At 41.8% G+C, this 12,568-nt stretch overlaps 1 protein-coding gene across 1 annotated transcript in view; it reads right to left on the reverse strand.

Moving 5' to 3' along the window:
* Window positions 1-12,568, reverse strand: part of LOC145418813 (tolloid-like protein 1) — a 148,331-nt gene that overhangs the window by 61,471 nt on the left and 74,292 nt on the right. The window contains exon 3 of the mRNA XM_080287145.1: window positions 11,710-11,887. The gene's annotated coding sequence lies outside the window, so the exon portion shown is untranslated. The remainder of the gene's footprint in view (window positions 1-11,709; window positions 11,888-12,568) is intronic.

Genomic DNA, 12,568 nt, shown 5'->3' on the forward strand with positions numbered 1-12,568 from the left:
ATTCGTGTAGTGTGTTGATGTAAGATTGGAGGATGTGTGCAGCTGTGTTTGCGTTTTGGTGTGTACACGTGTATGTCATCTGCATACGAAGCTATGTGTATTTGTGGGGTGTGGGTATGGCGTGCATGTTTAGAGAGAGTGTAGGGGACAAAATAGATCCTTGGGGAAAGCCGTTCGTAAAGTTTCTGATGTTCGATAACTGATCGGCAAATGTTACATGTACACATCTGCCTGTTAAATATTTTGCCAGCCATCTTTTTGTGTTATTGTGCATGTTTGTGTTGAATTTTTTTCTTGTGAGGTTGTGGCAGGCGATGGCATCAATAGCTTTGCAAATGTCTAGTGTGACTTGGAGTGTTCTGTGTGATGGTCTAGCTGAGCTGATGCCAAAAAAAACTTCGTGTAAGGTCTGTATGAAGAGTGTTTGTGGAGTGTAGCGGCTAAAACCATGTTGTGATGGGGCTAGGGGGAATGTGAGGTGTTACTAAATGGAATACCAGTCGTTCAGTGACTTTGCAGAGGGTGCAGAGGAGTGTGATGGGGCGTTGTGAGGAATGTAACGTGGGGTCTTTGTTGGGTTTCGGGATTGTGATGATATTGCCATGCTTCCAGATGTTGGATACTATGTTGTGTGAGTAGCTGTAGTTTGATATGTTGGTGAGTGCTTGTATGCCTTGTGGTCCAAGATGTTGAAGGTGTGTGTTGCTTATGTTGTCTGGTCCACAGGCAGATGAGTGCTTATGGTTGCTAATAATGTGCTTCATCTGGTTGTAGGTGATGGGTGCGAAGTCTGGGTCTGTGGGGAACTGTCTCTTACGTCAGATGACACGTCGGTCGTCGCTATAGGGGATTAGATGACTGACGTGTGAAATGTGATTGATGAGAGTGTTTGTTTGTTGTTTGTATGGGGGTATGGTGTCTGTTATTGTGATGGCAGCGTGTGATTGTGTTGTGTTGCTGTTGGGGAGTGTGGTGCTGCTTAATGGTTTGTAGTTTGCTCGTGTTTTTGTGATCAATTATTTGGAGATAATGATTTAACTCGCAGCAGGTGGGATCAGGATTATCCACTTCAATAACATGACGTATTTATATTAAGCTATATTCTTGCAACAACCAGATGAGTTTATGCAACATTAAGGAGACGTCTTGTAGTGAAGGGGTCAATTGATGTGTTGGCTATCTCCTCATTTCCTCAGAGTCTCTCTGTATATACTAAATTGAATAACCTCATGATATACAGAGGGAAAAAATATAAATAACACCCCTGCGTTCCCTGAGGTTGATCCATTCCGTGCACTTCCTCTTATACAACGAGGTCAAACGGAGAGTCGTGTTTCCATTCACTTTGGAGCGTTACTAATGCCTCTTCCTTGGCGATTCATTTTGCGTATCACATCTTCTTATCCTCCTGTATTGTGCTAAGGCAAAAAAACGTCGAGAACATAAATATATAACTACGGGTGACGAATGGAAAGTGTAAAGTGTCATATGAATAATAAATCGCCAAGGAGGATTTGCCATGAACTCTCCATCCAATGCCACTTACAATAATGCACTAAAAATTACCCACGCAAAGTCTTCAGGAATTACCCCATTGGTTCAGAAACAGATACAATGGCTAGTATTCCTGATTATTTTATTTATTTATGTATTTATGTGTTTGTCTGCTTGTTCTTGTTTGTTTTTGTTTGTTAATTTATATCCCTGTTTCCTTATTTGCCCTTCTCCTCTCTTTAGTGCCACGGTCTGACCACATTTCCTCGGAATTTAGGTGTACTTACAATTAATGTCATATAGTAAGTGGCTTTGGATATTCCGTAACACCTCATCCTTAGCGATTTACACTGCATTATTACACCTACATATCCTCCTGTATATTACTGATACAAAATATGCCGAAATAAAACGATATAACTAACACACAAGGAAACATTAAGGTACAACATGCGAAATAAACAGCTAAGGAAGAGGTGCTAAGAGGCCTCCGTGATAAAAACTGAACAAAGTACACCCCGTTTAACTGGTTCACATTCTGGGCTTCCCCTTTTCACTGCCCCCTACATAAAGGCTAAAGGAACTATCTATCTATCTATCTATCATATACCTAGGCTGCTTCCCCCAAAGAAAGGTGGGTAGCCAAGACAGGACGATGCGCTCCTATTTACTCATCCACACACACACACACACACACTTTATTCGTGACAAAGGTCGGTGAGGAACTGCTACTCCAAAACATGATCCATGAAACTAGACGTCGTTCCTTCAGTCACTGGTTGTAGGAGCATCTTTAGGGTACCAGACTCGCCGTTAGTCACTGAGTAGGTGAAAAAACTCTCCTATCAACACCCGAGTGCGAAATGATGAAGTGCGAAGGAGAACTGGAGTTGTTCGGGAGATGGCTGGTAGAGTTGAGCAGAGGGTGTTGCAATGGTTTGGGCATATGGAGAGAATGGATAATGAGCGATTGGTGAAAAAGATAACTAGATCTGATGTGAGAGGTGTAAGACTGAGAGGAAGACCACGAATAGGATGGATGGACAGTGTGAAGAGAGCGCTGGATGCGAGAGGGATGTCTGTTGATCAAGGAAGAGTGGCTGTGCGTGACAGAAATAAATGGAGAGAAATTGTGAATGAATAAGTGATGACGCAGCCCTGAGGGGATATTCTCCCGCATTTGGTCTGATCAGCTAGTCAGGTCAGGTGCGGGTAAGGGGATGGGTCTGTTATGATGTGGCAGGGGTAAACCAGTTCTGCTGTCGGGCCCTGCTGTGGATGTCACTGCTTGCATTGCGCAGTTGACCCTTGTGCGGTGTGATGCGGTGAGGATCTGTCCGTTCTCCCCTTTGGGGCTAAGATGCGAATGAATGTATTTGAATGGATGAGTAAATGGAGAGTGAGTCGTCCTGTCTCGGCTACCTCCCTTTCCTTGGGGGAAGCAGCCTAGGTATATAGATAGATAGATAGATCAACACCCGCCATGTTTCACGTGGCAAAATCCTTATTCTCCATTTCAGATGCCCGGTAGCTCCTGCCTCCAACACTTCTACACATGTTATCCTGACCCCAAAACCGGGTACGTTGCATCAGATTAAAGGGCCGCACTGTAAGTAGCATAGGAGACTTCATGCATGTCATACTTAGCAATTAGTGTTACCTATTACACCTAACAATATCTTCAATGCTGTACATAGGGTGTTAACAACATACATATAGTTGCGTCAAACCATACAAGAGTATACTGAGATGTAATATGGAGGATATACTGCCAATGAACAGGTGTTACGAAATCACCCGTGCCAATTACAGTATGACTCTATCTCCGGTTCTGTCCTTAGCGTACATAACCTCCGCCAGACCGGATTCTCAGGACCAGACCCGACTCTCAGGACCCATGTTACGAGAATCAACCACGACAAATGTACAGGCAGGCCGCGTTGCAAGTACGATTGATTCCAAAGCATCACAACTTTTAATACACTGATTACCTGGGTGTGGACTGGAGAGAGTGGACAAGATAAAGAATAAAGTGATTCGTGAATGAAGTGGAGTGAGGAAGTATGTGGAGACCAGAAGAGAAGAGGGTGTGTTTAGATGGGGAGAATGTGAGTGAGTTGAGTGGTGAAAAGGGTATATCTGAGCGGGTCTGAAGGTGGGAGGAGGTATGATAGGCCAGAAAGAAGGTGGAGAAGGCTACTGAGCGTGGGAGAGCGAGGTATGGCGAATGAAGAGGTTAGGGAACTTACAGAGGATCGAGCTGGTTGGAAGAATTTTTTACAGAAGAATGTATGACTAGTGTTTGGCACCCGTTCTTTCCCTCTGAAGTGATAGTTGTGGGACTGACTTTAGGACCGGTTAAGGAAGCTCCCTAACCCCTTTTCCTAAGTGACTTGTTTTGCTTATATCATCTTACAGTCCTTCCCCGTGTTACCAAAATCCTTCTAATACCGCCATACTCAACACAGATAATGTGCAATGGGATATTAAATAGCCATAACCAAAAATAAATCACGAAGGAGGAGGTGCTAAGGAACTTCCTTATCCGACTAGAGTACCAGCATAGGTGACAGGTGGTATGAAGCGAGTATGCGTGAATGTGTATGTTTGTGAGGTGGAGTCAGGATTCCGGTGGCTTGAATAGTGAGTGAATGAGAGTGTGTCCCACTCAATTAAACAGACTTTGGTTAATTGCTCCCTCTATTAGGATTTTTTTTCTGACTTTCCGGATTCAACCTCACCTCATCCTTGGGTGGGATAAGGCTTATGGATGATGATGATGATGATGATGATGATGATGAGGAGGAGGAGGAGGAAGACAACTGTTACTATAAACTGGAGGAAAGTGGCAAATAAACGACATAAGAGGCATTGGAACTTTACCTGGCACTTTTCCTGTACTTTACTGTGGCTTTATCACCAAAAAACGGGCGTCAAAAGGAGGTACTTGTAACCAGGACAGCCTGTAATTGTTGCTGCCAAAATCAGACCAGACCAGATACCCGATTAGACGCCAGAACCAGACCGAACCAGCCTTTCATCCCACCACACACCCTCATATAGGTCAGTATTCTCATTGGCAGCACCTCTTCCTGAGCGATTTATTTTGCGTATTACACCTTGCTATGTTCTTGCACAGTACTGGTATCTTTCTAATATCGATATAATCTACATCAGTAACTTGCAAGAGGATTCTGAGGTGCAACAAACAAAACTGGAAGAAAGCACACAGAGAGTGCATACCTACGCCAACGCAGCTGTCACCAAAACTTTAAAAATCAGGCTGCAGTTTCAGGCTATGCCATGACAAGAATCATGACTGTATCAGTTTTCCATTTGAAGAAAATAATCAATGATGGTTATAAAAATATCTACAATGGATCCATGAAAACAGGAAAATATTTATCTACATACCTTTAGACAGTCATTATTGTCAAACACAAACAGAACCAAGCATTAGTTTTACTGTCATTCTGAATATTCGCAAAACTGCCTTATATCGCAATGCTAAAAAAAAAAAAAAATCCTGGATCCGCATCTGCCTCAAAATCTACTGAACTTTTCCTCAGCCAATGGACTACCCCTCCAAAAATTTCATCGAAATTCGACTGTAACTTTTCGAGACATTTTGTGGACAGACAAAAAGTCAGACACGGCTGATCACATAACCTCCGCCCAACTTCGCTGAAGGAGGTAATAAATCGCTAAGGAAGAGGTGTAATGGAAAAAAAAAAAAAAAGCCAACGAGAATGCTACCCACGTCTCCTCCTAGCTCTTGGCCTCCTTCTTTCAACTGCCCCTTTCTAATACATTCTCCCACCCGGGCTGCCACTCACCACTCATTGTGTGTCGATGAAGCGCCGCAAACTACTCTTCCCCCCCCCCCCAAAGTTTTCCTGTGACTGATACACGTCACATCAAAATCCTGTACAGTATGTCTCTACATTTCCCACTACTCCCCCCTCCTCATAAACACAAGCTACATTCTTCAGAGATCTGCTCCTTCATTCATCTGTCCCTCCACGTCACTCAAGCACTTCTGAGATAACTTATTTCAGCATTCGTCACTTTTACCTCTGTCCTTCCAACATCATCCAAGTTTCATTACAATACTTTAGTGTTCAAACCAGTATAATATCCTGGGATGTTTTCTTCAATCTTGTACTTGAAAGCTTATATTTTTTACTTCTCTCAGTAGCTTCGTCACTTTCCCTACTTGTTGCACCCTTTTGTTCCCTTCACACTCCACGTTTTCGCCTTTATTTACTCCACTGGCGAAATTATTGTAGACTCCACCTCCATACCAGTTAGTCTCACACCACATGTCATTCGGCAGCGATGATTTTTAGTTCACTCTTGTGCTAACAGTAATAGTTTGTTAAATCATTTCCCACACGTCAATACCTTCGGCTTCTTATAAATACTGACACTGACCTTCATAGTTTTTGAGGCTAGGTGTGTAAATGCGTTTCGTGACGTACTGTACTTACGTTTCGTGAAGGGACCGTATTCTCGTGGTGTTAGGAGACTCCCTCACATCTCTTCCTTATTATTATGATTTTTTTTGCGTATGGTCTGTTTAACCCCCCGCCTGCAAGTTACGTAAGAGAGCAAGTCCACACTAAAGAGATAATATACTGACCCCTCTTGGTATGATGGCATCTTGTTATACTCATTCCGATGATATATTGTTCATTGTATTCCTGCAATCTCCAGACTGTATTACTTGGCCTAGGAGGAACATTTCGAACTGGAGAAATTAGATAGTGTTCATTTACCCCTTCAATATAAGAGGTCTCCTAAAAACTGAATTAAAATGTTTGGAGACAGCAGGAATAAATCAGCAAAACACGTTGCTAAATCAAAGGGGTTAACACTCTTGAAAAAAAAAAAAAAAAAAATGCAGAACCGCCCCTAGTACTAAACAGGTTTGAAAATTCGTCTTGATCCCTTCAGTCCGATACCGCGCTTTATTTTTATCCTGCTACCTCCAGACGATTTTATTCAGCTTTGGAGAGACCTTGTGCACTGGTGAGATAAATAAGTCCTTTTTTCCTAACATCTCCCGTGCGAAAGATCTAAGTTGAATAAATTTGTCGTAAGGGCAAAAAATAAATTCAAAAATACGTCATGGTACTTAAGGCATTATCCCACTCAGTGCTATACTGCGCTATGTATTTTATTCTTACCCTAGTGACACAGTTTTATTCTACAAGTGAGATCTACTGACAACACTCCAGTTCCAGTCAGTAATATATCCGGAAACTATGTCTGGTGTGATTCCGGTACCTACATTAACATCATACTGGCAAAATCAGATTAAAAGCGGTGAATATACATATCGATTCACTTCATTTCGATTAACAATGCGATAAAAGTAATGATTTTCGAAACACAGTACTGCAATCTTCAGGGTCTAGGATATACTTTAGATTGTGTGAGTGTTTCATGCCTTCGATACTCTTGTCCCCAAACGTTCGAACATGTAGAACGGAACCAATATTCTGGTCTCAACTATGGATGGGTGACGAGGACCAACCAGCGTGAAAATAGTTGAGGAAAGCCACAAGCAAACACTGGGTTGCATTTTTAGTGGCACGGGAGGCTTCGTAACATTTCTGCCTCTGATTTGTGGTTGCTTGACATATTTTTTGCCCACCTAGCGAGGCAATACTCTAATCGCCTGCGCCTGCGTCTGTGTGTGTGTGTGTGTGTGTGTGTGTGTGTGTGTGTGTGTGTGTGTGTGTGTGTGTGTGTGTGTGTGTGTGTGTGTGTGTGTGTGTGTGTGTGTGTGTGTGTGTGTGTGTGTGTGTGTGTGTGTGTGACCAAAATACCTTAAAATCAAGTGGGCAAATTGTATCAAAGTTCTGCGGACAGCATCCCGGGATATGTGGCTGGAACTGTTTAGACTTTGGCGACGCTGCGATGATACGCCTCCGATTACCAGAGGATCTCAGTTAGAACACATTTATGCCCACATCTCACCAACGGATTGAGATTTTGGCTTGAAATTTTTGGGAGACGATACACATTCATGGACGAATTCTTTGGCTGTCCTTGTGCTCCATATTCCTTTGTAGCTTTGATAAAGGTTTAATACGGAAACAGTCTGCATCAATAACGTAGAGAAGGACAGTAAGGTGCTAGATGAGGTGCAATTGCTTTGGAGGAGTACTACGAAATTTCCAAAGCCAGTTACAAATTGACCGAGATGTTGAAAAATCCTTAATCTGCCACTGAGTCCACCTTTGATCTGGGTGGCTAATTCGGGAGGATTTAGTGCCGGTAATTTTGTCTTATTCCATCTTTGCTTTATTCGGCTTGAGGGAGACCAGTCATTTTGGACTGTATGGCTTAATATGTACAATAAATTAGTCTAAGGAACAGTTGCAAACAAGCCTCCTAAACTCACAATATTACATTTCTAACAGTCGTATTTTCGTTGGGAAAGGCCTCGTTGAACCACTTCCTTGCCTTTTCTATTGCAGTATTTGGTGCGTTAATATTTCCTTGTATGCTATATATGCAGTATCTCTTGCTATACAAAAAGATATTAAAACATGGAAGAGAATGGTGCACTGTAATCGACAAAATGGACTGTTAAAGATGTGGTTGAATGCCTGCTGACGAGAATACGGGTTTTATTGTGGAAGTAAAATAGTGGAGGATTAGTGCCCTTCCCTGTAAAACAATTAACTCCGAGCCCTTGGCCACCCCGTTTGGGATACATGGCGTCTGGCAATGAATGAATGAAAAAATAGTGAGAGCAGCAGCAGGTTAAGTGGACAGAGAGACCCTTACCATCACACCGCAACAGGCAAAGATAAACTAACAAGGCAATAAAAACAAAATACACGATAAGTGATCTGTATTCCCACTGGCCTGGGAGATTTTGTAGCTCTTCTTTAATCATTAATTCTGTACTCTGGTATTCCCTTTATATGTTACTTGTATTAACATGAACAAAATTACCATCAGTAACATACGAGACGATATTACCCTCTCGACTTACATAATGACTCTATGTTCTTGCCCTCTACAGAGTATTTTACTTTTAGCAGAACCCCTTTTAACTAGAACTGTCTGACACAGCCTTGATATCTCCCTCACTACTAGCAGGCTCTTCTCTTTTGATTACAGTCTTGCGGTAATAGCAAAAATAAGGTGAAAAAAAAAGTGTATCGTACTGAAAGGATTAATGTGTAGGCTAATCATCATCATCATCATCATCATCATCATACGTATTACTGTGATGATGATGATGATGATGATGATGATGATAATGATGATAAGCCTTAATCCCCTCAGTATGATATAATACGTTATGATAATGATGATGTACAATTTTATAACTTGTAATTATCATCATCATCATCATAGTAATTCGTAACATAAACTGCTATGGAAGAGGTGCGATCCAGCCTCCCAAGCCCAGTAAGGTACCACACATCATGCTAATCAACCTGCATCAGTCTGACAAGCAACAGTACACAGGCAAACATCGTGACATCAACCACAGTCCTGAACATCAATAAGTCCTCAACATCAACAGGCATCAGAAAAGTCTCCATGCTGTATGAGATGGGAGGTGTGTGTGTGTGTGTGTGTGTGTGTGTGTGTGTGTGTGTGTGTGTGTGTGTGTGTGTGTGTGTGTGTGTGTGTGAAGTGGGGCAGTGTGAGGTGTTTGTGAAGTGTAGCAATGTGAGATCGGTGTGAAGTGTGGCAGTATGAGGTGTTTGTGGAGTGTAGCAGTGTGAGGTGTGTGTGAAGTGTAGCAGTGTGAGATGTGAATGAGGTGTGGAAGTGTGAGGTGTGTCTGAAGTGTAAGTGTGAAGTAAGGCAGTGTGTGGCGTTTGAAGTGTATCAGTGTGAGGTGTGTTTGTAGTGTGGCAGTGTGAAGTGTGGCAGTGTGAGGTATGTATGAAGTGTATATGAGGTGTAGCAGTATAAGGGGCAGTGTGACGTGTAGGTGATGTACAGCAGTGTGAGGTGTTTATGAAGTGTGGCAGTGTGAGGTGTGTGTTAAGACTAGCATGTGATATGTGTATGCGGTGTGGCAGCATGTGTGATACTGTGTGAAGTACAAACATATTAGGTATGTGTGAAGTACAAACATATTAGGTATGCATGAAGTGTGTGTGTGTGTGTGTGTGTGTGTGTGTGTGTGTGTGTGTGTGTGTGTGTGTGTGTGTGTGTGTGTGTGTGTGTGTGTGTGTGTGTGTGTGTGTGTGTGTGTTGTATTCCAGTGTGCGGTGTAGTCGTGTGTGCAGTGGCAGCGTGACTTGTGCCAGGCATAACTATGGCAGTGCGTGGTTTATCTCTGGTAAGTGTGCCAGTATGAAGTAAGGCAATGTGAAGTCTGGCAGTGTGAGGTCTATTAGCGTGAAATAGGACAATGCAAAATATGGAAGTGTGAAGTGTGACACCGTGAAGCATGACTGTCCTGCCGTCTTTTACAACACAGTATGCCCTGAATACCAAAAATAAAATATACAGCGTCCGATCTGAGAGTGGCGAATATTATTTACAATACTTAACATACATCTTAACGAGAATACTAAATCAATTGAAAGACGCAAAGGCATAGGTATATCAGAAAGCAACAATTAATTTACAACAGTTAGTAAAATATAAGATCAATTGGTAACTTCAAAGAATCTTGGCATAACGGAGGAAACGAAGAAAGACTAACATATGATAACAGAAAATTTGCAGTAAGTGAAGCGAGGTTAACACTCATGAAAACACAACAAAAATCTTCAAACAGTAACTCCGAAGAATAAGCCTGGAACATCATATCAAAGGAGAAATGACAGGAAAAGCCAAAACCTGCTTTACAGGGAATGAACATGCTGACTCTGTAATTTCTCTACCCTTGCACAGTTGCTGATTTTGTACTGGGGCTGTACTGGGGCCTCATTCGTCCGTGTGGAGTACAGCTCTCATGTGCGACGGGGCTCACCACATACAATAGTTTTAAAGATAGTGGTGTCAAAGGTTTCTCGTCTCATCAACACCCATTCTATTAACGACTTCCTACAACCACTCACTCACTCTCAACGTTATACCTCTGTCCCTCTGCTATCTTTGCTCAATAATCACTGCTGTTCTGAAGTTTCTGCTTGCATACCTATCCTTTTATGGTGGGCGCACTACACCCATCTAGCAAGGCATCCTCACCCCTTCTCTGCCTAATGAAGTTAATCGATACTCTCAGACCTTCATGTATTCAACTAGTCAGCTCTGGGACCTTGATGTACACAGCTAGACAGCTCTAGAAATCACTACCTTAATCTGTATTTCCCCTCTGTCTCTAGTCTTTAACTCGCAAACTGTCCAAACATCTAGAAATAAAAGGATGTTGCCTTTAGATCACTTATTTATTCCTTGAAATGGCAATTTTTATGCAGGCTTTCAGCCCTTGGTTCTTTGTTTTATGCATAAAAAGAAGAAATGGAAAAAACATATAATAGTATCAAAATATTTTTAAAATATTACCAGGCTAAAAGAAAAGTGATGAGGAAGGTATAACTTAAAAACATGATAGTATGATCGAACCACTTACTCCTACTCCTACTCAGGGAGTAAGCTTGGAACAGGGAGAAGGATAAGGAAAAGTAACTAAAACGGAAACATAATTAACTGAAAACAACGAGGAAAAATGAAGAACCTGTAACTCAAATGTAAAAAGAAAAAATGAAATGAAATAAATGAAACGTCTATTCACGAAGAATAAGTTTGGAACAATGATTCTATACATGAACTGTTATAGGAAGCTTAAGTAAAGCGAACAAAAAAAGAAAGTTTAAATAGTAAGGAAAGGAAACTTTAATGGGTAGGTCTTGGGATCAGATACACCAGCGTTACTTCATTTTACTTTAGCAAACTTTTGTTACCGCCACACGCTTATATGTAACCATGCATGCTGGCCACTCACAAGGTGCTGCACTTCCTGTCGGCTACTTCGCACAATTCAGCTTTCTGTAATTTGTGACCATTTGCCTACACATTAATTAAGCAATAGCGAAGTAATCATGAGATGATCCCAAGAATGTCAGATAAAAAATAACAGTTTACAACAGCAGAAAGGCAGGGATAAACTCATACAAACTAACACAACAGTAATCTTGGAATACTTACATTAAATCTGAAGAAAATAGAGATGGGAAAGGATGTCTAAAATAAAACAGTGAATAAAAAGCTTGTAACACTTACTCTGGCGGGGTACCCCTCAGGCTGAACCTGCTGAAGGTGATCTGAACCCTCTCCCCGTGGCCGGCCACAAAGGTGTATAAGCACTGGCGACTGTGGCCTTCTGGGTTGTCGAGCTCCGGTGCCTCAAACGTTCCCTCACCCAAACCATTCTCGCTGCTCACGATCTTGCGGTCACACTCTACAGGTATGAAGGGGCGAGAGGAGAGAAAGGGGTGCGTGAGAGTGAGAGATGGCGGGGGAAAGATGGCTTCCACAAGACACAGATGGCCTGGTGGCTCTCAAAATTTCTTTGGAGTCTTTAGTGAAGCTTTGCCATTCATTTGAAGGATTCAGGGAACTTTAAGATTAATCTGGAGGGCTTTATGGAACTTTTAGGTTCATCTGGAGTTCCCAAGGCAGTGATAAGGTTTATTTTCAGTTCTATGCAGAATTTTAAAGTAAGCTTTCAGTTCTGAAAGGAGCCTTAGGATACATTTCTGTTCACACGGGAGGTTTGGTCTTATGCTGAATACATCAAAGATTTAAGGTTTATTCTAAATACTCAGTTTTTAAAGGGGCTTCAGGGTTTTAATACCACCTCTTGAAAGGAACGTTAAGGTTAATACTGAATCACTAAAGGAGTTAAGATTTATCCTCATATTTCAAAGGAGTGTTAAAGTTTATTGGTGGTCTTTAAAGAAATGCTAAACGTTTACGTTTATTTCTGAATTCTTAGAGGTTTGGGGTTCGTGACAATCAGAATTTTAAGGATTATGAAATAGGGATCTCAATTTTATGCCTGATTTAAGGAGCCAGGATTGTCAAGGTTTAGCCGAGTTCTTAAAACGTTATTCATTCTCGGGGAACATTCAGACACTTC

This window comes from Coenobita brevimanus, chromosome 116 (genome assembly GCF_032717465.1).
Source record: "Coenobita brevimanus isolate Jiangsu-jjx chromosome 116, ASM3271746v2, whole genome shotgun sequence".
Taxonomy (NCBI): Eukaryota; Metazoa; Arthropoda; class Malacostraca; order Decapoda; family Coenobitidae; genus Coenobita; species Coenobita brevimanus.